Raw genomic sequence first — 5,585 nt, forward strand, 5'->3', positions numbered from 1 at the left:
TTTTTTACACTTTCTGCCATCAGAGTGGTATCATCTTCATATCTGAGATTACTGACTTTTCTCCCAGCAGCCTTAATTCTGGCTTTTGATTTATTCAGCCTGGCATTTTGCATGATGTACTGTGCATATAAGTTAAATAAATGAAGTGACAATAGACAGCTCTGTCATACTCCTTTTCCAATCTTAAACCAATTAGTTGTTCCATATTTGGTTCTAACTGTTGTGTCTTGACCCACACATAGGTTCCTCAGGGCAGAAGTGAAATGATTTGGCACCCTGATTTCTCAGAGCTTCCCTGCTGGGCTCTCTGACTGTTACACATCTGACCTTGATTCCTGCCCTAAAATCACCATGGCTTGAATTCCTGGGTCCAATTGGAATTCTATCACCGATATCTATTAATAAGAACAAACAAAATGTATCAAAACATAACCTCTCAGCCCTACCAGGTCTTGAGGTCACAGGGTAGAAGTGGAGAGGAAAGGAAGTTAACTCGTCGTCCTATACAATCAGTTCATACCTTTATACCCTTCATGCTATCTGGACACCTAGGGGCAAAGACAGTGAATATCCAGTTTGGCAGTATTTAAAGTCACAACCTATTCTAGCTACACAACCAATTGAGGCAGGCTATTCCCACCCACAGGATAGAGGAATATAAAATGTCTTGTCACAGAAGCAGCATGCTTCCATCTCAAGTGATTATCTAGGCATGTACTAAGTCAAGGCCAGCCAAGTCAAATGATGCCCCGGTTTCACTTATATATAAACACATATGGGACTGGTAGCAGATGATAGAGAGATAGTTTCAGAGCCAATTAGATCTAGATCCAAATCCACCTTTGACACTGTTGACAATCAGACTCTGTGCAAGTTACTTAACTTCTAAGATTCTAAGTTGAATGAAACCCAGAAGGAATGGCTAGAAAGAAAAATTCTATTTAAAATAACTATGAAATATATAAAATTCTGGAGAGTCTATCTACCAAGATACACATACGAAGTCTATGAATATAACTATAAAATATCATTTATGAAATAAAGGCAGCCATAAATAATTGGAGAAATATTAGTGGCTCCTTGAAAGGCTGAGCTAAAGTAATTAAATAACAATAATACCTAAATACAATACCATATCAATAAAACTACCAGAAGAATTTATGGAGGTAGAAAAAATAGTAAAATTCATATAGAGGAAAAAAGAGATCAAGAAAGCACTTTAAGATTTGCAAAGCACTTTAAATATTATTTCATTTTACCCTACCAACAACCCTAGGAGGAAGGTGCTATTATTATCCCCATTTTACATAGAAAGAAACTGAGGCACAAAGACGTTAAGTGACTTCCTCAGAGCCTCAAAGGCAATAATAAGGCTGGATTTTTTCTTGCTTCCACATCCAATATTCTATTCACTATTCCACTGTAGGTGGAAGTAAGGTAACCTAGCAGTATTAAATCTCCAACTATGAAGGCAAAGCAATAGTCATTGAAACAAATTGGTATTGGTTAAAAAATAGAGAGGTTTATAAACGATAAGATTAGGTTCACATAAGATTAGGTTGGCAAGATTAAATATACATTTGACAGAAGTGAATGATCATAATAGCCTGGTGTTGGATAAGCCCAAAGACCTACTTCTCAAGTAGCCGTTCAAGTAAAGACCCAATATTTGACAAAAACTGTTGGGAAAATTGCACAGCAATCTGATAGAACTTAGGTTTAGACCAGCACTTCACAATGTATATCAAGATTATCTCCAAATATATACTTGACTTAATATAAAAGGTAGTATCATAAACAAATAAGAAGGTGAAGAAATTAAATTGATGCAATATCATTTTCTAATTGATTCTATGCTGTCATTTCTTCTATTCTAAACCGCCCTATTTTGTACAACTGCTCAAGCCACATTTGTCTCTTTGCCAGTGAGCTAAGTTTAGAAGTTCAGTTCTGCTGCTAATCACTGTTCTATTTTTGCATCAAAGAAATTTGTTATCATCAAGGGATTCAGGTAGACACCAGGGAGTCCAGTCTACTATCTCTAACCTTTTAAGTCAACTAAAAGAATATTTCTAATTCACAGGAGTTCACCTACCTCTGTGAGTTAGTTAAAAGAAAACTTGTTATCCTTCATACCTTTGGCTCCTGGAAAATCTCAGGACATCTGTTTGTCTTCTTTAAAGGTCTACAAGCTGACCTGGTACATTTCCACAAAATATACTATCCATCCTTGCCTGTCTTTGTACAATTCAAAAAGCTCTTATTTCCCTCCTAGAAGCCAGGAAGTCTGCTATACTTGGTCCACTGTCAATAGCCAAACAAGTTCCATAAATCAATAAGGAATTCCTCTGTAACAGAGAGAGGGGTGGTTGCTAACCCCATAGAAGTGTAAAAACTAAGAAAAAACATGGAAGCTAAGATAGTGTCTATCAATTGAAGCACAGCTGAATAAATTATAGTATATTAATATAGTGGAATACTATTGTATTGTAAGAAATGACAAAATAAATACTTTCAGTGAAACCTGGAAAGACTTGTAGGAATTGATGCAGAGTTAAGTGGACAGGACAAGGAGAACAATTTTGTAAAAACAAACAATTCTGCAAGACTTACAAACTTTAAACAACACAATAATCTCCCATGATTCCAGAGGACAGATGATGAAGAATGCTACTTTCCTCATGACAAAGAGGTAACAGATCAGTACACAGAAAGAGACTTATTTTTGGACATGAGGATTGTGTGTGTATATGTGTATGCGCAACTATGCACATTCATTAAAAGAGTTTTTATATGGTTGTATAAGCCTTGCTTTGACCTTTGCTGGTGGAGGAACTTTCTTCCACTGGGTCACAGGTGTCAGACCCAGGAGACTCGACCTTGGCTTGGTCAGAGGCTCAAGTATCTAGGGGAGACTATAGGAGGGGGATTCCCTGCCATGAGGTACAGAGTTCAAGCTCTCAGCTCTTATTCTCTTTGGTGAAGGAAGGGGGTTCTGCTTTCAAAAGTGCATCTAACAAGGGATCTAATCCCATACTAGGAGTCAAAGCTAAGCATGTTACCTCTCCAAGAACTTCACTTTGATTCTGAAAGGAAAGGATGACTCCAAAGGTCATTACAGGAAGTTTTATTAGTGGCATGTTGACATTTACCACTACCAGGGGCCTATGGTAGATGTAAGCAAGGTCCAGGGGCTGGTAGCACAAGCAATAAAATCTATGGGTAGGTATAGAGGGAGGTCAGGGGCCCACTCGAGGACTTAGATAATAACATCAGAGGGCTAGAGGAGTTAATTCGGACATCAGGGACTGACAGTGATTGCCCTGCTCACTGGGAATTTGAGTAGTTTTTGTAAAGATCTTCAAGGACATTTCCTGCCCATCGGCATGGTGCTGGGAGTCTTACTCCCTGAGTAAGTGAAAGCCTACTTTAACTTTAAATACTGACCTTGTAAGAGATAAAACAACACACTTGAGGGCTGCTAGCACAGGTTCACTCTTTCTTTGGTTGGGCAGGAAAGACACCAGAAAGGGGTTAATAATCTCACTTTATTCTAGTCTAGTTTTCTCAGAAGAGGATTGCTGATAACAGGAGCACAACTCTTATAACATTCCCTAATCACCCTTCTCACAGGGGCCGGTGAGAAGGGGGGGGCAACTATGTCTCAATGGCGTCAATCGAGACAGGCACAACTTGTGCTTCCCCTAAATCCCATCAAGCCTCAACGGGGGCCAGTTGAGGTACACACAGCATTTGCGCATTCAGCCCTAAGGGTTTCCCATTCACTGTCTAGTGACCACCTGTTTTATAAGCCAACAGACAAAGAAGGCATATTGCCAACAATAGCCTCACAAGTTCACATCACCTCATCCCTGTCCGCAGTGGATGTTTATGCTATTTGCCATTATATAACTATGCACAAGCGTGGTGGAGATGTTTTGAACCATAACTGTGGAAACTCATATCTAATACTTGAGAACTGCTTATTTTTATGGCCATGGATCCTGGGAAACTGAACTCTGAGAAATAACAACAAAAATTCACTTTACACACACTAAAGTACACCTTATTTACACTAAAATTCACCTTACATACAGATCTATATGGGACTAATCAGGCATAGAAAGAATCTGGTAATTATCCAGGTAGGTACTCAGTCGGGTTTAGAACTAGCCAGACTATTCCTATCTGAGAATTTGTAGTACTCTGGGAACATCCTGAAGTTGGAGCCTAACCCAGTCAAGTCACCCTTGGCCTTGGCATAGGTTTTAGGACTGAGGACTCTGTGTGTCCAGAAAGCCAGGGGGCTGTTTAGCCTTGGTCCAGAAGCTTGAATGGGTTGTAACAATCTTAGTTGCCCTGATCCACAAACAAATAATATCCTCAGACCAATCACCTGAGGGTTTGGTGGATGGCGCTACAATCATTTAAAATTAATTTGGCCAGAGCTTTCTTTCATTTTCTCTTTTTTTTCCTTCCTTTATTGTATTTCTCCCTTCAACCCTCTCATGATTTTTGGAGATAAGGGCAGGCAGTAAGGTTGTAAAAAACTGGGGCTTCAATTTCAGAAGTTCTCCTGTGTGCACAAGATTATATTTACCTTGAAGATTTTGAAGGGGAACACATAACTGAGTCATACAGACTACTATAAAAAAAAAATCACAGAGCTACATTTCTGATAGCAAACTCTGCTCCCCAGATAAGCAGGAACTTATTCCTACTGACCTTTTGATTGGACTTTCAGTGGAAGACAGGAGAAATAAGGTTTTAGAATAGGGAGGGAAAACTATAAGATACTTTCTCTCTGCCTTCACAACGCTAACTAGGTTGATGGTGTAGACAAAGACAGACAAGGAAAAAAAAGGAAATATTTTCCCTGATTTGTAGAAATTTATGGCATTATAAAATAGTGACTAAATTTATTGTTAAAATGTAATATCTTTACTGTATATTTCCAAATTATGGTTTGAATGTTTTTTTAAATACTAAAATAATTTAGTGCATTTTTTGGGAGATTTTCAGTTCCCTAGGACCAAGATCATGTGCAAATAGCACACCTTTTCCTTCCTTTCCTGAAGGGTGAAAGATTCATTATTTTGGTAGAAGGTGATTTCATCATCCAGAGAAAGATAAGGAAAAAAGTGATTTTTGTTTGCAGTCTTTAGGCCTTATCAGGTGAAAATTTGATCTTAGAAGGATAATCACCTTACCACTGTATTTTCTCCTGTGAATGATTCAATGGAACTTAATTGTTTAATTGTAATTAATTGTTGCAATTTAGATGCAGTCACCTAAAAATTTCAATAGACTATGCAACTTGAAATGTAAAAGTTTTGCAATTAATTGGTATTGTATAAGAAAATTTGTACAAGAAAGATTTGATGAAGTGTTCAATCGGAGTGTAAGAAGAAAGATGCAGTTTTGAAGTTTGTAAGGCTTTAATCAAAGCCAATGGAATTTTTAAAAAGAGGGAAGGTTTAAGCAAAGTAAAAGAAGAATGGATAATGAATGTAAAGTTAAAGGAAGATGAAATCCATTTGCACTGACAGTGTGAATAGAGGGTTTAATAAAGGATTTGGAGTTGG

Source organism: Notamacropus eugenii, chromosome 3, assembly GCF_028372415.1.
Source record: "Notamacropus eugenii isolate mMacEug1 chromosome 3, mMacEug1.pri_v2, whole genome shotgun sequence".
Classification (NCBI taxonomy): Eukaryota; Metazoa; Chordata; class Mammalia; order Diprotodontia; family Macropodidae; genus Notamacropus; species Notamacropus eugenii.